A 25006-nucleotide genomic window follows, 5' to 3' on the forward strand; every position below is an offset into this window, starting at 1 on the left:
TAAAAATTATTTCATTTCTCCTATCACACTCATTTAAAATTCCTTCTTTATTTCTTCTACAAACTTGTCACTTTCTTTATTATTACCAAAATCATTAACCATCATCAATTTCTTTTCAATAGAGATTGTTATCTACCATACCCTTGTTATCACCAAACTTATTCAAATGCTTGTGTAACCTTGCATACTAAGTTCTAGGTGCTTGCTTCAAGCCATACAATCCTTTCTTCAATCAGCATACTATGTCTTTGTCATCTATTAAAGGACAACCTTTAGGTTGTTCAATGTATATCTCTTCTTCAAGTTCTCCATTCATAAATATTGACTTGACATCCATCTAATATACTTTGAATTTCTTATATGCTGCATATGCTAAGAATAACATTACTACTTCTATTCTTTCCACAAGAGCATAGATCTCATCATAGTCTATTCCTTCTTGCTATGAGTAACCTTTACATTCCAATCTTTCCTTGTTCCTTATAGCTTCACCTTGCTCATTCATCTTGTTCCTGAATACCATTTAGTTCCTTTTACATTCTTATCTATTGGTCCGGGGACCAATTTCCATGTCTCATTCTTTACAATTTGATCCAATTCCTCTTTCACAACTTGCTTTCAATAGTTATCTTTATATGCTTCATTTGCATTCTTAGGTTCAACTTGAGATATCAAACACAGTTCTTCATTGACTTTGCTTCTTGTCATCACACCTTTATCTCTACTTTTGATGATCTACTCAAGTGAATGATTCTTTATCATATGTTTACCCAAAGTAGGAGTTGTTATCTCAACACTTGGCTCTGCTGAAGGTTTCAAGCTTTGTTCTTGCCTTAGCTCTCCTTCAATCTATAAATCATTATTAGTCTTAGGGAATAATTCATCATTCTATGGTTTAGTAACAACATCATCATTTAAATTGTAATAAACTATTCTATCCTAAATTTCTCATCTAACTCTCACAGTTGTACCTTCCATAATAGTTACCAAAGCTATCTCTTCTATTACTTTGTCTTCATTGATCAATCTAGGCTCATTATCATATTCATTCAAGAATATTTGCGTACTTTCTTTAAATTCTTCAACTTGATCAGAAAGTAAACTCTTTCTAGTTTTCCTTAGTGGCTTAGGTCATTTAGATGAAAAATGATCAAATTCTTTACATGTCCAATAGACAAAAATTTTCATACCTTCTAGCTCTCTTTTTGTAAGTAGATCAATACCTTCCTTTATCTTTATGTCTTCTTTAGATCTAGACTTATCTTTTCTTGGGCTTCTATTCTTTTGTATACAATAGAAGAATTTTGGATCTGAAAATTCAATGATCTATTCTTTGCACAAATTTGATAACTCACCAAGAATTTCCACCATCCAGGTGTTGAAGTTTCTTCTATTAGATGTGATGGTCTGATTTTCCACAATGAATTTTTTTTCCTAAATTATGTTTGAAAATCAGATAAATTTATGTATATTTTGCAAGTTAGGGGTTGAACTTTTCAAAATTAGTTAACCCTATGAAAAGACCTAATTAAAAATAGTTTTGTGCCCTAAGTAAACCCTTTGGGTCATATGCTTTTACTTTGAAGATCAAGCAGGAAAATTATTTTGAAAAAGGCATATGCTTTTGAGAATCTTTTTAAGTTTTTCATTTTTGGCTTTTTTTTTACCCAAAATGTTTCTTACCATCATATCAGTACCAAAAATTGTAAGCTTTTTATCATTCACAACATGACGACCATCACAAAATAAATACATGGTAAGATCCAATTCCAAAAGATGGGCACTATGATTTTAATTACTATTTGTGAATTTTGGTGACATGATGGGATGTCAGAAATGTTAGGCACTATAAAAGAGATATTGGTTAGAACATGCCTTGTTTTACAACATTGGTTTTTTTTGAAGTCATGGTAGTTTCTATGCCACCAAAAATTGTAAGAGTTCTTTCGATAACGACATGGTGACCTCCCTCAAAAGGAAACCATAGTGGGCCAAAATTGAATATGGTGCTGAAAGTTCTATCTGTCATTAATGAACCATGTCCACACAATAGACTATTAGATGTGTTAGAAGAGCAGTAAAAATAGTCATAACTAGAGCATGTGTTATTTTCATGGTGCTAGAATTTTTTAGAATTATGGTGGTTGCTATGTCACCACCAGAATGTGTAAGAGTTCCACCCGGAATGACATGGCTACCTCCTAGGAAAGTGAAGCACGGTGGGGACTACTTTGAAGGTGGGCATATATAATTTCTTTGTCATTTACTAAGAGGTGTCATTATTGCAAAATATCAAAAGATGCGTTAAAGGGGCATCCTAATGAGAACATGCGCTTTTTCTTGGTGACTGGATTTCAAAAAAAATACAGCGGTCACTATGTTGGCACCAAAAATTATGAGATTTTATGACTTCCTAAAAATTAAAACATGATGGGATCTAATTTCAAAAGAGTGGTGACAAAAGGGTTGACATCTATAAATGACTATGCTAGCATGTCAAGAGAAATTTGATGTCACATACTACATGGACTTGCACTCATATAAAGATACATGTTGATTAAAGCCGTCAGATTGAAGATGCATCAATGGTGGTCATCTTGTCGCTATGGAAACTTGTTCAATGTTTAGTGCATGTAACATGGTGACCAAAGAAAAAAAAAAAGGACCCACCATAATTGCACTAAAACACTTATGAAATACACATCATTAGATTAATGAAGAATCAACAATGGTCACTATGTCGCATGCAAAAGTTGCTCAATGTTTATGCATAGTGACATAGAGAGAATTTGACATGTGTCTATGAATGCCAGTGGGGCCATAACAAGTTGTTGGCAATGGAAAGAAAAATCTATGTAGAGAAACTTGATTGGGTTGACTACTAGCCTATAAAATTGAAAACAAGTCATCCTTAGATAATCAATTTTTTTAGAATTGATGGCATGCTTTCAAAATAAAAGGTGTTGCCACCCTATTTCTTCTTATAGTTCATTTATGAAAATTGAAGGCTCCCCATATGAACTAGAACTAGAGATATATTGCAAAAAATTTCCAGTTCTTCTCTACATAAATGAATTTCAAGATTATAGAGAGCTCAGAGCTAGTTGAAGAATTATCCCTTGCACATTTAAAATTGAAAAATATTTTTAGTATCCACCATTTGTGTAGAATTTCAAGAAGGATAGCAAAGAGCCAAGTATCTGAATTTGCTATATAGTGAAGAGTTCTGGTATTTCTATGTTACTAAGTAAACATGCCTCCAAAGAAAGTTTTATCAGGAAAGTTAGATTATACTAGTAGAAATATACATTATGACCTTCTTGAATTATTTCCTGAGTCTAAAAATGAGTCTACCTAGATGAAAAAGCTATTTTCTACAAACCCTAGGCTCAAGATAGCAGATGGGTTTTATGATAGAGGGAATTGGGTTAGAGATACTACCACTACTAAAACAGGGCTCCATCTTTTCAAGAAGTGGTTCTCAGAAAGGAAATTGTTTAATGCTCCCCACAGGAATATTGTGAATTTCGATTTGAGAAAAATTGTGGTCCCTAGTGTTTTTATGGATTCTAATCTACTAATGGCTATTGCCCAAAATTATAACCTAGTAGCCAGGATAGTGAGAAGAATGGATGGTGAATGCCTAGTTAGAATAAATCCTGAAGAAATTTGAGAAGTTTTTGGTATAGAATTATTTTCAAATTATCATGTACCCATTGACCTGCTAGGATTAGAGAAAGAATACTTATCTAAGAAGGATAAGATTAGGTAGGGTGCACTGAGGGTACACATAGGTTCAATTGGAAAATTTTCAGTAGTCACAACTTCTACTAAGAAACCTTTTAAAAGGAATTTTTCACTTCTAGGGCCATAGAAATATATATGACTATGTGTAAGGTTTTTGGTGAGGATGAGGAAAATTTTGTGCCAATAAAATCTATGTTTATGTTGATTCAAATTTCTTGTTTTGGTGCTGATATTATTTTTTATTTTACATCTTATTTAGCAAAGGAAATTCATATAGGGTTAGTTGGAATTATGAAGCGCAAGGTGGAAAAAACTTTTGGCCATTATTCACTATTAATGCACATGTTCCTATTTAAGGGGGCCACTTATTTTAAAAAGGAGATGATTTCAAACTAAAAGTAAAGAGAATAAGATCTGCCAATCTAGTTGTGGGGTGTAGACATGACCTGGGATGTATGGGAGGCTAGTTTTGTTAGGTTTGATAGGTACTTTGCATCTAGGTTAATATGCCTCATATTAAGGGACAATCCCAGAATCCCCAAGGCATTAATGGATCTTATCAGACCCATGGATAATCCTTCTAACTTGAAAGTATCACATAATTGGGAAGATATCATACCATACTCTATTTCAACTATTTTTAGGGTTTATGGTTTCAAAGGGACTCCCCATATTTGCCCTACTAGGTGGCTTTGAAGGTAGGAATAGATGAGATGTTGTGGTAGTTAGGGGGATTAGAGGAGGCATATTTGGTTAGAAGAAACACAAGCTCAATTTTTCCCACTTGTATTGTAACTCATAATTTCATAATCACAAAAGGTGGTTGGTTATTCTTGTATAAATTCCTTGTTCAGTACAAGATGACTATGTCGCACCCCCATTTTTGTGATATTGAGGTATTTTTTGATATGTTTAGACTAAGGGCTAAAGTTGGTTCCAAAAAACATGAACCTTAATTCCTTGAGGATATAATAAGGAATGAGTTCTCTTTGCAAGAGCAAGAGATCAAGAAAGAGAAATGGAGAGTTTATTCTAGAGTTTTTGAATTCATCCATTGTTTTGATAATAATTACCAGCCTCTTGTCAATGCAAAAATAGAGGCAAACAAATTGAATAAACTCATGACTACCTTTCTTGAATTTTTGTTCATGAATAAAAAGGAATTATTCTTTATTAATTATTTTCTAGACAAAGCCAAAGAGGTCATGAGGAGGTTATCTTTTACTCCCATAGTAGGATCAAGGTAGTTCATCATTCAAAAGAGACCTAGCTACAATGTGATTCAAAATAACATAACCACAATAGACGAAGGTAAACAAATTATGGGATCAACCAATGTGGTTTTAGAGGAAATACCTAATGAGCCTTCACCCAAGAGGTAGAAAATAATAAAGGACCAAACACCTCAGGTTGAGGAATAATCACCTACATGGTCCCCATTGCAATTAGGAGATGCACAACTTACTGGGGAGTAGATGGAGCAAGTGGAATCTCAAGGGGGAGAGTTCATCATTCAAGCAGAATTAGAAGAAGGAAATCCATAAGAACCTCCAATGCCAAGCCTTGAGTTAACAGTGGCAGATTATAGAGTAAAGGAGCTAGATCCTATAATGGAATAGGCCAACCATGAATTCATCTCTGTTGACAATTTTGTCAAATCCTAAGCCTTCTATCAATTTGTTTGGAGAAAAAACATGGGATAATTTGAAGAAAGATGTAATAAGATGAAAATAGAGCATCCAAAAATGGAGGAGGTAGATGTGAAAGTTCAGATAAAGGAAGAGATGATGCAAGAGTTCAAGAACATGACCTCTGAGGAAGGGAAACAGATTATAAAGGCATCCAGTGTTTTACTGCTACGTGATTGGGATATTGTAGATACTTTGGTTTATAATTCTATTGCAAAAGAAATGAAAGGTACCAAATTCAGTGAGGACCATGCTGCATTAGTCATTTGGTCAATAAGGAAAGGATCTAGGACTGGCTTTTCCCAACATGATGATACTAGGTTGATAGGCAACCTAATTATGAAAAGGGTTAAAGAAACCACTAGTGTAGAAGCTGCACATCTATGTGTTGGAACAACCCACTTTACCTTAGCCACAACTCTATGAGATGTGTTAGCCATATTGTGAGTTTCCCTATTTTGAACTTTTCCTAAATTGCCCATCTGGTTATTGAAGCTTCATATTGCCACTTCATGTTCTCTTGATCATCAAAAACACTATACAAAGCCTTCCAAAGCTTCCCATCATTCCTTGTGTTTGTCTAAATCTCTTTGAACCACTTAAAACCTTAGTTCAAAGTAGTTCAAAGAAATTCAATCAAAGGGTTCTGTGCTGACCATTTTCTTTTGTAAGCAATTCACACAAGACTACAAAGTGTTCTTTTGAACTACTTTGAACCCCTTTGAATCTTGGTTCAAAGCAATTCAAAGTAGTTCTACGGCTAAGGCTCCTTAGTGGAAATTGATTGTGGGTTATTAAAAGCTGTTGTTTTCCCATGGCATTAATTACCATTTCAGGAGGTAATCATTTAAAGGAGTGCTTTAATTTCAAGCCTGGGAAATCATCATCATGATTTAAAGTGGGAGATCTTTCACCAAAAAAAAGGATTGGGTGTCAGACAAAGTTAATCATTATTAGTATAGCCACAAAGGGAAGTATTTAATAAAAGGGTCATATCAAAAGATTTAAAATGTGTGAACCTAGCTGTAGTTGATTTGTTATGAATGCCTCATTATGAGGCTGTACTTTTGCATGTATGTTCTCTTTCCCTTAAAAAGAGCATAGTTTTTCCTTTTGTTTACCATGTGAAAAAGGGATTTGAAGAAGGAGCTACAAAGGGACAAGAAAAGAAGTCATTTTTCTAGACAAGTTGTAGGTGAGAACATAGAAAAACCTTCTTTTTGTTGTACCATCTATGTGTATTTCAAGATAGAATCAGTTTGAGCCTTGATTTCTTTATTTAAGATGAAATCTATGTTAAATTTCTTTGGGAATGTTTTAAGTTTGCAATGAAAGAGACCTATTATTTGTTATACCAATTTAGAAGATGTTAGACTGGAAAAGTTGAAATTGATTTTCCTTGAGCAAGCTGATGAATTGAATGGTTGTATGGAAATTTTGACTAGTGGTCTAATTGAAGCTACAAGTTTCCCTCTTGCCCTATTAAGCCTTGAAGTGCTCCAACTCTGTATTGATCATTATGATGTGAGGAGTAAAAGTATCTTAAACAAAGATGGGGAACCTGTGCTATCAATCTCCATGGAAACTATTGCCTCAGTGCTATGTCTACCAGAATGCACATTCACTACATTTTCTCCCATACAATCCCTAGTTGAGTACCGAGAAACTCCAAAAGAATACTGTAACATCTTAGCTAGGAAGTGGACAAAAAATAATTATGGCAGAGGTTCAAGGATACCTAAGATAGTCACAAGAGATCATTTAAAACCTCATATTCATGATCTTGTAGTACTGTCACACTGAGTTAAGGGTTTTGTTGATGTCTTCCTTTTTGTTATGTAGAGATCATTTTAAAGGGGGAACAATGGATGGATTGGACTAAAATAATTGCTATCTCATTAAGAACATAGCTTAAACATGCAAAGGAGTCTAACAAAAATTTCTATATGACCTCTTATCTCACATATTGTATTGCTTGTGTTAGTAATCCTAATTCCCTACCTCATGAAATTTGTAGTGAGGAAATAATAGTCTATCAATATTGTCCCCTACTTCAAAGAGATAAAGTGTTATAAAATTTTAGAAAAGTACATGATGTATTGGTAGAAAGTGTGCATCTATCTCTGAAAAAGGCACCCATGCCCATATTGTCCTTAGAATCCTAAAAACTAGTTCAAAACTATGGAAGCTGTTACATACAATTCCCTAAGTTCACCTATTTGAGAGTAGGTGGGTTTGAGGATGAGCTAATGAGGTTACCACGTTATGCACTTGACTATTTTGTTTTAGCTAAATTCTACAGGCAGTTATTCTCTATCATTAAAGATAATCTACCTAAAGAGAATTGAGAGTTAGTGTTTCCTATCAAACTCAATTCTTTGACTTGTAGCAACATGATCAACACCTCAACCATAGGAAGTAATTTTTTTGGTTTTGGTTTTGGGTCTTACCAAGGCAGAAGAGATTTTGATAATAAAAGATTTGCGGCTCAAGTTCTTGGTCTGAAGGGTTAGTCATTCACAATTCCACACTTGAAAGACCTATGGTCGGATTGTAAAGATGAAGAAGAAGTGTTAAAAAGAGACCACTCAAGATTAACACTTCAACAAATTAATTCCCTCAAATTGAAATTTTAACTAGGAGTAGTTGAAGATGGTTTAGACATTGGTTAACTAGAGTGGGAGGAGGCTAGTGAGTCAAGATAACTAGAAGTGGATTGGAATCAGGAAGAAGAAGATGACATAAATCTAAGAACTAGCTCCATTCTCACCCATATAGATAATTGGCTAAGGAGGTAGAGCATGAAAGTAGTCAATGAACTATCTCCAAAGATGGTTTCTTTTTCTAAACCACTGACCTTTGACATCCAAGTTTCATCTCCTGTTGCAGGTGGTGTGTCAACTCTTGATAAAAAGAAATAGGTTCCAACTCATACACAGAACACAACTCCTTGAACCAGATCTAAAACAAAGTCTAAAGCTTTGATGCAACAAGAAGTTTAGAAGGAAAAGATGTTGACCCAAGGATAGGATTCAGGTGATGGTCTTGGTTTTTAAGACAATCCTGATGGTGACATACAATTCATTGAAGCTCCTAGGGTGGACCAACCTAAATTCATGACCCCTACCTGAGGTACTCAAACAAACTCTGCTAATCCCATTGTTCCATCCTGGTTATCTAACTCATTCAGTAAGAAAAGGAATTTGCAACCAGTATGTACACTTGTGAAAGATATTGTAACTAAGTATACAACTCATGGTTCCAAGGTTAATTAGCTAAAAAATGATGCTTATTTAGTTAAAGATCCAGTAATTGGGAAAATCATAGTAGAATTGGCCATGTATAAATAGAAATTTGAATCTAAAGAAATTGATAGCAAAGGCTTCAAGATTACTTCAGTTGAACTTGGGACCATCAACAAAAATATAGGTAATAACTTCTTCAAGTTTTCTATTGATCATATGTTAACCCAATTAGAAAATGATAGTAGGGAGAAGGAACTCAAAGCCTTAGTGGTGACCATGGTCACCTATATAGATATACTGATGAATCTGAGGACCCTACTAATTGTTTAGACTCCTCAATATTTTGATCCTAATTCTATAGATAACCAACAACTGGTTAAATAGATGCAAAAGGGAAAGTTGATTTTGGATGCAATGCAGGATTGAGTGAATTCCATCATAAAAGAAGGTTAAAAGTTCATCCTAGATTTACCACTATGTATGCTAAAGGGGAAACACTCTTGGGTTGAATTCAAACCCTTATTCCAAGGTGGGAAATCAAATAGAGTCGGTGTCAAGCTATTGTGTTCCAGATGATTGAAGTTAAAAAGTATGGAGTGCTCAAATTTCTAAGTGAGATCCCTATGAAAATTTTAGATTCTTGTATGTTGTTCATTATGAAGAATAATATGGGTTGGAAAGAATCAATCTACACAGAAGCTATTAAAGGAATGTAGTCCATTGAAAACAATATTGTTGGGGTGCATGAGGAGCTTCTTAAAGATATGAATATAGTGAATCCTACAAGAATTATATAGTTTGATGATGGAAACATGGATTTTGAAGCATTAAAAAAAATCTTCAATGATGCTATTGCAAAGATTAAAGAAAATGAATCACCTACCGCTAGTGATTTCACCACACTAGTAAATATTAAATCCATGCTATGTTTAATTAGGAACCTCATGCCGCAATAGAGTCTAAAGATCAAAGAATTTAAATGGCAAAAAGATGTTTGTATGTCTAAGCTACTGAGTTTGAAGAACCCCCATTCCCATGCAATGTAGGAATTTATGAACACCTTCAGAAGCTGGAAGCAGATAAGAAAAATTGTGGGTGAGGGGGAAACAATCGGCGATGAAGTCTAATTGAGATAGTTACTTCTGGTTGTGTATTTTTGTAACCGTTTTAAAAATATTTTTATTTTACTGTAACTATTTCAACTGAAATGGTTGGGCCTTCATGGAGGCCTTTTGGATATGTAGAAAGACTATAAATTTTGGGGTATTGAACTGATTAAGGGTTAGAATAGAAAGCTAGAAAAGACTTTGATAAAATAGGTACTTTTTGAATAGCAATAGACATATAGCATATATATATTTTCTTTTTGAATGATTGTGTAGGAAAGAAGTTATATATATATATATATAAAATCTTTGATCCCACTTTAAAACTTGGTGTTTGAAGTGATTAAATCATTGTTACTTTGTGAACATTTGATTTATCATTTGAGATATCTATTATTGTTTCTTCTACAATTTACATTGATTAATTTTCTTGAATGGTTATTATGAAGTCACTATAGCATTCAATTTCTTTGAATAAGTGGTTATGGTGAAAATACTATGAGATTTTATCTTTATTGTATGAATGAATTATCACCTCACTACTTAGAAGTGCATGAGAGTGCCTTATGTGCTTTCTAGAAAAAAGTGCAAAATTGGTTTTTAATTCATTGAAAAATCTCATTAAGGAAGTTGTACCTATAAATACAAGAGAAAAAAAATAACATGAAGTTTTCTCAACTATTGTGAATATTTTTGTGCTTTCCAAGTCTTGGGCATAGAGTAAATTATCATTGTGTAATTAGAAAGACAATATGTTCACTAACAGATTTTTGGTGACTCTACTAGGGAGAGTCCCTATTAAATAGAATCAAAATTTTAAAAGGGCTATGAATTATGATGGTTCTCCCACATAATGATGTGTTCCCTGTGTTACAACCTAATCTTAGATTTGAAGATACACAGGAGGATATAGTCTTAGATTTAACTGCAACTGCCTGGACATTATGGTGAGATAGCCAACAATTTCAACAAGTGTTGAGTGTCCTAGAAAGAGAAGAAGAACGAGCTAAACAATTAAGGGGTGTGCCTAAAGTTCAGGAAGAAGTGATGGTTAATAGGCTTGCCCAAGAACCTATAAGACCTAAACAAAGAAGTGAGAGGTAGAGCTGGCTGCTAGGAGATATACAAGAGGAGAAAGAGAAAAGGGGATCCTAGATGAAAATTTTGAACCTCTAAAGAATTTGACTTTCTTGCCTAATTTTAATAATCCCCAAAAGAAGAGAAGTCTTGTAGTAGACCCAATTTCCCACCAAAACAATCCCCTTTCTCACCTTTAGTGTAGTTTTTACTCCCATTGAAAGCTCTTGTTCCTTCTCATTTGAATATCCAACCTCTACAAGTCATATTACCAAACATGGCTATCAATCAAACATGGGGGCAAAATATAGGTCCATGAAACCTTGGTGTCAATCCTGCAACATTACCTAAAGGTGCCATAGAAATCTTGCCTAAATTTAAAGGAGATGGTAAAGTTTCAATGGACGATCACTTGAGTGCTTTTCATATAGCTTGTGGCATTATAAGTGTCCCTACCCAAGAAATTGTTGTTAGACTATTTGTCTCAATGCTAACTAATGTTGCTACTGATTGGTTCAATCACCTACCCCAACATTCCATTACTAGTTGGAATGATATGAAAACTATGTTTTAAAATAGCTTCAAAGCTCCTGAGAATGAGTGCTCCTTGTTACTTCAACTTAGTCAAATGAAAAAGGAAATACAGGAACCTATGAGAGAATTTGTGACAAAATTCAATAGGTTAATTCAAAGAATTCTTATAGCATCTAGACCTAATGCAGAAAACTAGAAGATATTATTTGTCAATGTTGTCCCTCTGGATGTAATTTTCATCTCATTAAAGATGCAGTTGTCAATTTACCCGCTACTCAAAGGCTAGCTATTCAATTGGAGGATGCATTTATTACTACTGACAAATGGAGAAGACAAGTTCAAACTTTTGGGACCACTTCATCCTCTGCTCCTGTAGATCTTGTCATGTAAAAGTTGATGAATGATGTGGTAATGATGAAAACATAGTAGAATAAACCTCATGGCCCTTACCAAGCCCCTTATCAAGACATTCATAGGCATCAATAGCCTTCAAATTATGGAAAAACTCCCGCATTGATTGCCCCTCAAACAAGGTTGTAAAGAGATGATGTGTTCCTTTCATATGACCATGGATCATGATAAATGAACTTGTGCTGATTGGTTAAATTGTCTTCAATTAGAAAAAGATGCTCTTGCAGTAGAACAATCACCTAAAAGTGAAAAAGTAGAAAATGAAAGTGTAGGTGTTTATTTTCTTGAATATGAACTAGACATTGAAAGGGGACATGATGTTTTTCATGACACTTCAAGACCCTTCTTGTATAGTAATGACTAGGGGTCAAAGAAATAAAAAAACCTATGTAGGAACTAGCCCAAACCCATCAAATGCTAAAGGAAAAGAACACATACAAGTTGATTCTACAAAAAATGCAGAGCCTAGAATATTATCCAAAATAGAATTATCCACCGGTATGTTGACATTTGATATCATAGAATTATGTAAGTCTTCTTCTATATCTATTTCTCCAACCAAATATTTAAGATTAAATCCTAGGAAATTAAACAAGTTAGTCCAATATTTAAAAGGAGGTTTTGCTACTAATGCTCAGTTTACTGATAATATGATTGAAAACCTAAAGGCTTCAAGTGAACCTATTTTTACATCTAAAGGATACAAAAAAATGCTCGTTATAGGGAACCAACTATTAATACTATTGATGGAGAAACAAAAGAGAAGAAGCCCAACCCTTTCTATGTATCGTTATTATTAAATGGATAGAAACTCAATAACTAATGCAAGAGCATCTAGTGGTGTAAGGGCAATCCTGTATCACCCAAAAATATACTTAGAAATAGTTTATGTTTAATGTTTTTAAATTTTTGGATACCCATTTGGGTCGAATAAAGGTTCCAACTCTCACAGTTCCACTATTAGTTTTCATGGTTAGAGTTTTTAAGCACCTTAAGCACCTTGGGATACATGTAAATGTAGAAAATGAGTTATTTTGTAATTGAGCCAAAATTATGATGAGTTAGAGGGTGTAAATTGGAGGGATGATTATACTTGTAATTTACAATGCTCCAGAAAAAGAATCAGGTCAAAAGGTTTTACAGTTAGAAAATTATTACAGTCTTAATTTTCTTGGAGACCTCCTAAGAGCACTTCAAAGTTAGATTCAGGGCACTAAACACACTTGTGTAGGGCCAAAAAATGGGGGAGGGGCAAAGCTCATCCATAGAGCTATATAGTGCTTTGAGAGCTTTCTAGAAAAGTAAACAATTCGTCAAACAGAGTCATGGTTCAAAAGTTATGCCTCTCGGAAGTTGGACTACCATTTATGGATTCTCCTAATTTTACACCAACTTCTAATGTGATTTATAGAACCTTCTATTTTGGTGGTGGATGCCAAATGGCATATTCTAGAATGTGTTCCTAACCCTAGATGAATTGGGGTCTATTTAAGAACATTTCTAGCATTGTAAAAGTAGTTCTCGGTGGAGTTTGAGAGAAGGTACTATGTGGAGGATTTCTTTCTCTAGAATCATACTATTGTAAGCCCATAGGGTATTTTTCATTGATAATAATATTTCCCTTTTCCTGTGTGTTCTTCCTAGTCTTTGGTTGTGTTCCCATCAGCAACTATATTATTGACTCTAGAGCATCAGATAATATTATGCCAATACCTATTGCAAAAGCCCTCGGCTTAGATCTTACGAAAACTTTTGGGTGTTGTTATTCTATGGATGAGAAACAAGTACCCCTAGTTGGCCAAGTGAAAGATGTGAAAGCTGTTCTTTATGCCTACCCAAAGAAAAGGCTAAAAATTACTATCTTGTTAGCTGACATACCATCCAGTTATGGAATGTTGCTCAGTAGGACTTTCTGTAAAGATGTGGGTGGAGAAATCAAGATGGACTAGTCTGAAGTTTACATCCCAGTAAGGAAGAAAAGGATAAAACTGGAGCCAAAATTGAAGAATAAATACAAAATTGTACCTTTAGACAATCTTAAAGCTCAGATATTATATAAAGAATGTCAGTTTGGAAACTATGTTATATTGCTTGAGAAACAATGTGCAAAATTTGAAGAAGTGAATTATGATGAAGCCCTGTGGACTCTGGAGTTTGATGTAATGCCCTGCCTGGAGATCCTTGGAAACAAGGATGAAATAAAAGCTAAGAATTTTTATTTTTTTACAAGTATGAATGCACATGAAAATATCATACAAGGATCACAACAATTGCAACGGAAGACTTCACCACAATCCTAACAACCAATGAATCTCCAAATGCCACTACCAAACTGACACACAAAAAAAAAGCCAACAATGACAAACACACATGATGAGGGCTCAAGAAATGACCACTCATCAACAAAACACCAGGTTGGGGTAGAATGTAGAAACCTAAAATTTGGCTAAGCTTGAAATCTTGAAGCCTTGAAAATTGGCTAAGTCTGAATTTTTGCAGCCCTAAAATTTCCTAGAATCTTTAACTTATCTCCGGGAGGTCTGAAATCTATCTCAAAAGATTCGTTGCATATATTAAAATATATCTTAAGTATAAGAAATTAAATATACATCAACTTGTCATAAAAACCATGTGACAATTTATGAACACTATGTGATACTTTACCAGTGTTGTGCAACATTTCTCCAAAAGGAGGGTAGCACAATCAGGGGTTGGGTGATACTTCTCCAGAGGGCGTGCGATACTAGAAGTGTATCGTATGACATTTCTTTTGAGGGTGTGCAATAATTTAAAGTATCATATGACATTCCTCAAATGGGCATGCGACACTATATTGTATTGCACCATGCTGACACATGGTCACCTAGGGAAAAAGCAAGAAAACTCTAAGGACAAACAACAAGCTAAAATAAATAAAAACCTCCACACCGGGGAGTATTGGATCCACATAGATTGAGGAGTGAATAGTCAAGTGCGTAATCAACAAGATGCCAAGATCAAGAAGGAGATACATCTATCCATCTAAAAACTATAGCAGAAAAGAATGTACTGAAAGCAACATCACAGTGGACATAAGAAACATCGCAATGTACAGAGATAATATCACAATTACAAAACAACCAAATTAAGTATGCGGTTCCTCCCAACCATCAATAGCATCATAAGACCATCATGGATCCTAGCCATCCCCTACGTGTGACATCCCAAGCCACCGACCATATCGTCAGTACTGTCATAATAGGGACGTCACTACTAAAACATGCAATGATATAAGCATAAGGAATAAGCATAAGATAATCCTACAGTAGATAACATCACCTATCACATGCTAAACATCAATAAGTAATAGATATGCTACTACAACAATTCACATCATCTAGTCATATGCTAAACATCATAATATGGGAATGTGTCGAGTAAACTAACATCATCTAAACATGATATCCAAGCATTCCAATGAAAGCATGAATCACAAGAAAGCATACTCTGAAACCTAAAGTATCAAGTGAAAACATCCAGCAATGGTCGCACTAGGATAAAAGATCATCTTTGTACACTGGTCCCTAGCAGTGGTGAAGGTAGCTATGGCTCCCAACCATGTGGAATCTGTAGATCCACACCTATCATCTTGATGGAGATAATGATCCAACCACAAACACACAAAAAGTACAACATCCAAGGCTAACACTCACGCCAGATAGTATGATGGCTGCAACCAAGAACCTGAGAAAATGCAAGGAGTATAGGTCCTGATCAAACACTCAATAGGCTACTAAGTAGGGGCTAACATCATGGAGAGTTGCTTGGCATCGAAAAGCCCAAGCTCGGATTGTGTGTCCTCAAACTTAAACGGGTGTTCACACATTGTGTCCTCAAACTTAATCGGGTGCTCACACATTTTATTTTCTTAAGTTTTATTACCATTCACACATTTTTTTAAATTATAACTTATTTAAAACTTCTTTTGCCAACCCTATGGGACTAAGGTCACCAGTCTACAAGATAGAAGCCCTCTCCATATGCTACCCTACCCTATCCATGCTCATCCTATGACAAGTGCCCATGGGCATGCATACTCCCATCCCAACTCCAATGATCATAACTTTCAAAAGTACCACGAAAGATCGAGCCTCGTAAGTCACTCGATAAATGTACATGCACATACTTGTGTGTGGCACACCACCATCGTGAAGATCATAACGCAAAGATAGGATGAGAACACAATGCAAAACAAAACACCCAACCAAAAGCAACTCAAGATGAAAGATTCTACATGAATCCCAAAGCCAATAAAACCATACATCATAAAATCACTCAATTGGCCTCAATTTGAGAGTATGTATTCTACACGAATCCTAATGATGCAACAAGACCAAACATCATGAACTCACTCAATAAACCTCAATCCAAGAGTATGGATTCTACACAAATACTAGCGCTCATGAAACAAAAGCAAAGGTCTAAAAGAGACAATAACACCACGTATAAAATCGCTCAACTAAACACAACATCGGGAGTACAGATGTAACATGCATCCCAATGCAACATAAAAGTGCAATAGTGGTTTGACTGATATCCAAATTGATCATCCAAGTCCACGACCCACATTGTGTCAAGAAAACTCGAGAAAATAGGGTGGCACACAAAATGAGGTAAAAACTCCAAAATTTGGAAAAAATGCGAAATTAAAACCCATTTGGCCTTTGGGCACAAAAATCCCAAAAATCCAAATATAATCAAATTTGGACACCATATGCAAAAATGGCCAGCATAAGAGCGTAAAACCCTAAACCCTCATCTCAAAAAATAACTAGGTAGAACTAACATATAGAAATGGAGGGGAATACTAGTTCTAAACTTCCAAACAAATGGATACCAAAAACAAAAGCAGAAATAGAGCAGAAACAATAAAACAAGAAAGCCCTACCTCACAACTAAAAGGGCAAAACGGGAATCTGAACCATAAAATAAATATCTTGTAGAAGTAGATGAAAATTGTGGAAATCCAAGGTTTCCCTGAGCTGGATCCAATGAGCCTAACCTCGGGATGATCCCATGCCCGTAGCTCACACAACAAACAAAATAGTAAATCCTCATGAAGAGGATTTTGGATTTTACTCTCCAACTTTCTAATTCAAAAGTGAGAAGTGAGGAATTAAATTCCTTTTTGGATATTTATTCACTTTTCGAGTGAATAATTGATTAGGGCAAATAACTAGCCAATCTAGTTAAACCCCAAATCGACCCAAACAAAAATAGGCTATTCCTATAAATAGGAATTCATCTATGGCAAAGCTACCAGAAATTAAAATAAAACAATTTAAAAAAATTTGAAAACCCAAAACACAGAAATCTCCTTAACAACTTTCACGACAATGCGAAACTCTAAATGCATAGACACGCTTACTAGTCAAATCACATAATGCAAATGAGTTCAGATTTAATAATCACCAAAATGTTTAAATTTAACATTTAATTAAGGATAGGTTGACCATACAAGGATAACATTGGTAAAATATGAAAGGCTGAATCACTAACTCCATGTACCACTGCTAGGGATATAAATCCTGCACACTAAACAAAATGATCAAGTGTAATTGCATATAATAACATAGCTGAAGTAATAAATGCATTAAATCACCTAATTTAACCATTTATTAATTTATATTAAAATAATCTATTTACATCACTCACATTTGCATAACGCATACAATGCAGGAATAAAGTAAATAAGCACAGCATTAAATCCATCACAACATAATCAGAGGTATGTCCAAATACCAAATAACCAGATATCATCATAAAACACACTATCATCTCAAAATGGCATCGTCATGCAATATGATCAACTGAACAACATAGTAGTCTAAAATCTATGATACTTAAATCAAAGTATAACACCTGACCCTCAGGTTGTCTCAAATATAAAATATCACATAAGTAACAGATATCTCACAGATCAAAATATAACAAGGTAAATGTCTGCAACACACATGAACAATCCATTTCTAATTACTTAAGCATTAAATAATGATTGTTTAAAGAATCAACAAAAGGCACTTAAAACACATAAGCAAACATAGTCATAAACATGACTAATCACTGCTACAGGAACCTAGTCCAGTGTAGCATGGTAAAAAGTACACAGTGCAATCTCTGTACACATCTCAAGGTAATCACAGAACAACCTTATGATACCACATTGATCTTGGTAACCACTAGCACAAATCTCAGTGAACCAAAGATCACATCATAATCTCAAATCAATCAAAGCATAAAAAAAGCAACTGATACAGAAACATAAATCCAAACACCTCAATGGTGTAGACCACTCATGGTCACAATCATGACCCATCACAAAAAAAGATCAGCAAGGTTGCATCCATTAGGATGAATTACAGAAGTCAAATGGGAGAGGCACTACATTTGATGGAAGCTACTCAAATTTAGGGTCAAGTGTAGGTGTTGTTCTGATTTCACCTTCAAGAGACATATTTAGATTTTCTTTTAAATTTGATTTTCATAATTCAAACAACACCACAGAGTATGAAGCATTGCTCCTAATTTTTTAGGAAGCACAAGCAAAGGGGGTGATGTAATTGAAGGCAAGAGGTGATGCTAAACTCATTGTAAAATAGATAAGGAAACAATTTTCTAAAAAAAATGATAGCCTGAGACACTATAGAAATTTGGTTTGGGATGAGATTGAATCTTTGGAAGCCATTTCTATTGAATTTGTACCTCATTCTTAAAATACTAAAGCAAACTCTATAGCTATTTCAGCTTCGTTGTTATTACCACACCTAGAGTTCAAAAGTGATACCTACATGATTGAAATGATTTATAGACCTAGTGTCCCAAATACTATGAATCACTGGTAGGTTTTTAATAGTGATGCACAATTGAAGGATTTCATCAAATGCGTTTGAAATTTTGTTGAAACTTTCTTTGAAGGATCAAACCATGAGGGTAAACTTGTCAGAGAAGAATCAATTGATTTAATAGAAGTTGTTTAATTGAAAGGAAACTAGATCCCAAAAGGGTTGGTGTCTTTGGAACATCTCTTTGGAAGAAAAGATGATAGTGCCAAAAAAAGGAGAATTGACCCTAATAAAGGTGCAGAGGAACATGACAAAATAAATATCAAAAATGAAGGAAACCCCAAATGGATTTCCATTGGCTGAACTTGCTTCAAGAAAGAGAAGGACAAGTTGTCTAAACTCCTTGCCCAGTATTATGATGTCTTTTCCTAGGGATATGAAGACTTGAAGAGCTTCAGAAATGGAGAGTTTGTACATCATATACTTGAAGAGCTCTAAAGCCAGAAGCTACTACCTTTAGACAAAAGAGGTCACCCTGTTATGTTTTTCTATGATCAATTTATAACATGATCATATGAAAAAAACTTATGATGTTGCCAAGGATCTTTTAGAATTTGATGATAAAAGAGTTGAGCTATATAGGAGAATTGTCAGCTACCTAGATAGGTATAAGAGTGTTAATTTTGATTTTTTTCCCACATGCTCAAGGTAAAAAGAATAAATTAAAAAGTAAGGAGGAATGGGCCCAAGAATTATATGACCTATTTTGTGTAAGGATGAATAGAGTCATAAATGAGAGAGGAAATGCATGCTAGGTAGCTACTATTGAAGAAATTGTAAAAATTCAATTATTCTTTAATTCTTTTTTTTTTTTTTTTAAATTGAAATTGATAAAATTGTTGAATATGTCATTAAGAAACAACATGATATTTTATAGTTTAATTGGCTAGATGACACACCTTTTGACAAGTGGATGGTAGATATAGCTCATGGTAAGAAGTTAGAATATGTTAAAATTGATGATGATGAGGAAATGGAACAAGATGAGGTATAGATAATTGATACATCAGTAGGAGATAAAAAAGAATTAGAGAATAAAGGTGAGCAACCAATTGTAGTTGCTAGCATAGAAATCCATAATGATGACTTGGCAGAAGATAAAATAGATATAACTATTTTCTTATGAGTTCATGATGATATACATGGAGAGCCTTGAGTGGAAGATAGTTTACAACAAGCAAAGCTAGATATGTTATAGTCAATCCTATTGGCTACAACTTCCAAGGAGTAATAATAGGTAATAGAGCCAATCATCAAATTTTTCACTCACAAAGAAATGCAAAAAAAGATGTAATAGAAAATTATCCCACTAAAAGGCTTTATGATGTAAAGTTTTTCTTGTTGAACATTTCTTTGTCTCTTTTGATAGTAATGATGTAAATATTTTGTCTTAAGGATAGTTGTTGGTTCTCTATACCTAAAGCTTGTTGCATCTCACCCTATATAAGTGAGATCTAAAGGTTAGAGAAAAGGTCTATGAATTTTGTAATTTTGCCTTGTCTAAAAGTATAGTCGGTGCACTTTTATGTTTAGTCTTCTGAGTTTATTTTCAAGCTTTGTAATTTCTTAAAGTTTTCATATCTATGAAAAAATTAGTAAGATATTCTGAGTTTCATTGAGTTTCTATTATTTATTGTATCAGTCTTTTTCAAAGGATAATACAAAAAGGCACTTACACTACATCTGTATCATCAATCTTTGTCTCCATTTTATGAATTTGTCTACTTTGAGATTAGTTAAATAAGGTTTAATTGATTGAATACAATTTGGATAGGTTGTATATTGATTCTGTTGTTGCTTTTAATTCAAGGAGTTAAGGAAGTGCTTCAATGAATTAGTAGGGTCTACAAGTTTATAAGAGGGATATTTCATAAAAATGGGAATTGGTGATTACAGTTTATATGATTAATTTACAAGTTATTTGAGTTGGATCCCCTGCTAATAGTTGACTCTGTGTAACAATGGATAAGGCACTAGTCATATGAATTAGAGACCAACTGAAGTAAATTATGTTGCATGCATCCAATTTATATTCAAATCTAAATCAAACAAATATTGTATCAAGTGTATAAGGGTGATCATCATCTATATGTGGGAATTTATGGGTTATTGTTGGCTACTGTATCTCATCTTTATCTCAGAAATATCAAAGAAATTGGACCATGTCTGCTATTTCTAAGGATTAAGGATAAGATTCAAGAAAATATTTGAATCCCTAAGGTACTCCCACCTTGGTTTTGTAGAGCCAAAAGTGTATGAAGCAATTGGGCTTTATGCAGTTGGTCTAGAAAGATAGTTTATTATGCTAAATATGAGCACTGACTACCTCTAGGTATAATAAATTTTATTGTCTGCTAGTAATAATAATCATTGTTAAATTAGGAGCCAACAAGATGTAGGACTATCTTTCTTGAACATGCTTGCCATGGATCTCCCAAATTTTTTTAACTTCATCTTCAAGGACCTGATGGTCTAACACCAATTTTTAGAAACAATAGTCCACTAAGATAACTACGAGGGGGGGGGGGGTGTGAATTAGTTGTGCAATAATTAAAACATTTATTAGCCTTAAACAATCTTATCCATTCAATCAAAGTAAATAGCAACCATAACAAGATGCACATAGACAATTACACCATATATGTTAACTAGGGAAACCATTGATCAGAGGGAAAACCTTCACAGGAATGATGCCCACAAGATGATGTAGTAATATAAGTATTCCTTGTTAGAGGATGGACCCTGTTAGGAGTTTTAGAGGATAGAAGGACCCACTATCCAAACATCTTTTGGGGCAAGATTGTTGAACTCACTATCCAGCTGATCTCTAAATTATTCCTTGTAGAATAATTGTGTGTACTATACTTCAACTTCTTTCCTCTATCCTATCAATCAGACCAATCACTATCAAACCTTGTAGACTAGGTAACAAGCCTCAAATCCAAGTATCCAACTTTGGATCATACAATAAAACCTTGGCTATGAAGTTTCCTTCACTTCTACTTAGCTCTACTTAACTTTGCATTTCACTCTTCAATCATTTGCATTCACCATACATACTTCATACATCCTTTTCTCATGATAAAGGAAAATATCCTTCCTTTATACCAAATCCATAAAATAATTTCCTAAGTCAGTTGTTACACCTTCTCAATTAATTATTATAGGACCACATTAATAATATGTTACACTTAGTGATAATATTAATCTTTCATCTTACAACTTGAACAACTTTCCATACACATAACGTTATTATGAGTGAGCTTAGCTACATTAGTACCAACATGTTTTCTTCACATCTATAACTTCAACTTCTTAGAATAATAACTTTGCTAAGAGGTAGAACAAGTTTAACAAAACACGCCTCTATAAAATCTATCTTAGAACAGTCTTCACCAAAACTTGCATAACTTCTTCCAGACTTAATATATTATGCTTCCAAGGTTAGCTACTTATACTAGAAACATAGTATAATATCCCTTTAACATCACTCCTAAAATCACTCAATGATCTATCCATACCAACTTGATATTTCTGTTGTTCTTCTGCCAGATACCACAAAAAATTGCTATGTTGACATCAATGACAAACATAGTCATGAATGTAACATATCATCATGATAATGATCTAATCATGTTTCTACACTACTCCCCCATAGGAATATCATCAGTATTCATGCTTCCAACAAAACTCTGATCTACACTGTTAAAGGTCTTCCCTATTAAAGGCTTACAAGATTGTTAGTCTTGTTGGAAGCATGAATGTTGATGATACTCTTATGGGAGAGTATTATAGAAACATGATTAGATCATTATTATGATGATATATTACATTCATGACTATATTTGTCATTGATGCCAACATAGCAGTTTTCTATGGTATCTAACAAAAGAATGTCAATAAAGATCAAGTTGTTATAGACATGTAGTTGAGCATTTTCACTAAGTGAGGTTAAAGGGAAGGACATGAGGAAGGCATAAGTTATTAAGTCTAGAAAAAGATATGCAAGTTTTGGTGAAGATTATTTTGAGATAGAGTTTACAAAAGCATTTTCTAGTAAAGTTATTATATCTCTTAGTAGGATTGTTATTCCAAGAAGCAAGGTTAAAGACATGTAGAAGATATGTTGGGGATGGTGTGGCTAAGCTCGCTCATCATAATATCACATGTACAAAAAGTTATTCAAGTTATAAGGTTAAATATTAATGTTATCACTAAGTGTAACATGTTCTTAATGAGGTCATATAATAATTAATTAAGAAGGTGTAATAGCCGACTCAGGTAATTTTTTTATGAATTTGGTATAAAGGAAGGACATTTTCCTTTGTTATGTATGAATGAATCAATGATTGTAAGAATAACAAAGAGTAGAATAGAAGAGGATAAGAAGAGCTAAGTGAAGTTGAAAAGAACTTTTTTGCCAAGGTTTTATTCTAAGATCCAAGGTTTGATATTTGGATCTAACATTTGTGACTTGGTCTACAAGGTCTGACAATGATTGGTCTAGTTGACAAGACAAAGGAAAGAGGATAAAGCATAGTATGAACAATTATTTTGTAATGAATAGTTGAGAGATTAGTTAGAAAATGAAGTTCAGTGGTCCTAATAGAGATTTCAAGTCTCTTAATAGGGAATCTTATGTACTAAATATTTTTCTAGGCTCCTAACAGGGTCCATCCTCAAACAAGGAATATATATATTAGAATATTTTTATGGGCATCATTCCCACTAGGGTTTTCCCTCTTATCAAAGGTTTCCCTCGTTAACAAATCTATTGCAATTGTGTATGTGCATCTTGTTATAGGTGTTGTTTACTTTGATTAGATGGTTAAGATTAATTAAGGTTGATAATTTTTTTAATTAGATAACTGATTCACCCCCCCCTCTCCCCACCCCTCGCCCCCATCCTCTCACTTATCTTAGTGGACTATTATTTCTAACAATTGGTATTAGACCATCAGGTCCTTGAAGTATAATCTTAAAAACTTTGGGAGGTTAGTGGTGAGTTACTTTAATAAAGATAGTCCTAAATTTGATGGAGGAAATTTTGACATCTAGAAGATGGAGCTTCCTAGTGAGAGGTCAAAATTGTGTATAGAATTGAGCATTGACTTGCTGGGTAGAGGCACAAGTAAAGATAGACCTAGATCTAAAGAAGACATGAAGATCAAGGAATGTTTTGTTCTACTTGTGAAAAGAGAACAAGAAGGTATGAAAATTTTTGCTTGTTGGATATGTAAAGAATTTGGTCATTTTTTATCCAGTTGTACTAAGAGAGTAAGAAAATATAGAAAGAGTGTGCTTTCTAATGAAGATGAATAATTTAAAGTAAGTATGGAAAGATTCTTGAATTCTTATGATGATAAGAGCAAATTAAAAAAAGGAATTATTAGAAGAGACAACTATGGTAACTATTATTAATAAAAGGTTTGGTACTAATGAGAAGATGGTAGATTACAATTCTAATGAACAAGAGGATAATTCTAGAATTATTAGACAAAATGATAAATCATTCTTTAAGGCTAACAATAATTTGTAGAATTAAGGAGAGAAAAGGAAAGAACAAGGTTTGGAACCTAGAAAAGAACTAAGAGTTAAGATAACAACTCCTACTTATGGTAAGAGTATGACAAAGAATCATCCACCAGAGCAGATCATCGGTAGCAAAGATAAAGGTGTGATGACAATAAGTAGAATCAATGAAGAACTATATCTGATATCTCAAGTAGAACCAAAGAATGAAAATGAGGCATGTAAAGATGACTACTAGAAGCAAGCTATGAAAGAGGAATTGGATCAGATAGTGAAGAATGAGACATGGCAATTAGGACTTCCCTAGACTAGAAGACAAGAATGTGATAGGAACAAAATGGGTATTGAGGAATAATATGAAAGAAAAAGGTGAAGTTGTAAGGAAAAAAGAAAGATTGGTATGTAAAGGAATAGGCTATGATGAAACATATGCTTGTGTGGGAAGAATTGAGGCAGTAAGGTTATTCTTAGCCTATATAGCACATAAAAAATTCAAAGTGTATCAGATGGATGTCAAGCCAGCATTTCTAAATGGAGAACTTGAAGAAGAGGTATACATAGAAAAACTTAAAGGTTTTCCTTTTACAAAGGACAAGGACATGTTATGTAGATTGAAGAAAGCATTGTATGGTTTAAAGCAAGAACCTAGAACCTGGTATGCAAGGTTAGACAAGCATTTGACAAAACTTGGATTTAGCAAAGGTGTGGTAGATAGTAATCTATACTAGAAAGAAATAGATGATGGATTGATGATTTGGGTAATATTTGTTGATAATATCATATTT

The 25006-nt window shown here is 34.0% G+C and overlaps 1 pseudogene; it reads left to right on the forward strand.

Moving 5' to 3' along the window:
* The first annotated feature begins 5492 nt into the window (after window positions 1–5492).
* Window positions 5493–25006, forward strand: part of LOC149554596 (uncharacterized) — a 93386-nt pseudogene continuing 73872 nt past the window's right edge.

The sequence above is a fragment of the Cupressus sempervirens genome, chromosome 5 (assembly GCF_028749045.1).
Source record: "Cupressus sempervirens isolate cs-2001-9-10 chromosome 5, ASM2874904v1, whole genome shotgun sequence".
In the NCBI taxonomy this organism is placed as follows: Eukaryota; Viridiplantae; Streptophyta; class Pinopsida; order Cupressales; family Cupressaceae; genus Cupressus; species Cupressus sempervirens.